Raw genomic sequence first — 204 nt, forward strand, 5'->3', positions numbered from 1 at the left:
ACTTCTTATTTGTTTGCGTTTTCCGTTCATTCATTCGTTCTTGTGTACATTTGTCTCATTACGTAACGAGGCTTAAATGGCAAGGCACTCACACTACCCTTCTTAATCGACGCACAACCCCAACGATAAAATAGTAAAACCAAAGAGATCATTTTTTTCCATCAGTTGTTTCACAAGCGTACAAATAGTACTCTTTTCCCAAGC

The 204-nt window shown here is 38.2% G+C and overlaps 1 protein-coding gene across 1 annotated transcript in view; it reads left to right on the plus strand.

Annotated features, from left to right (window-relative positions):
• LOC119592943 (protein trapped in endoderm-1-like) overlaps positions 1–204 on the plus strand; it is a 24,501-nt gene that overhangs the window by 14,661 nt on the left and 9,636 nt on the right. The window lies entirely within an intron of this gene.

This window comes from Penaeus monodon, chromosome 31 (assembly GCF_015228065.2).
Source record: "Penaeus monodon isolate SGIC_2016 chromosome 31, NSTDA_Pmon_1, whole genome shotgun sequence".
Classification (NCBI taxonomy): Eukaryota; Metazoa; Arthropoda; class Malacostraca; order Decapoda; family Penaeidae; genus Penaeus; species Penaeus monodon.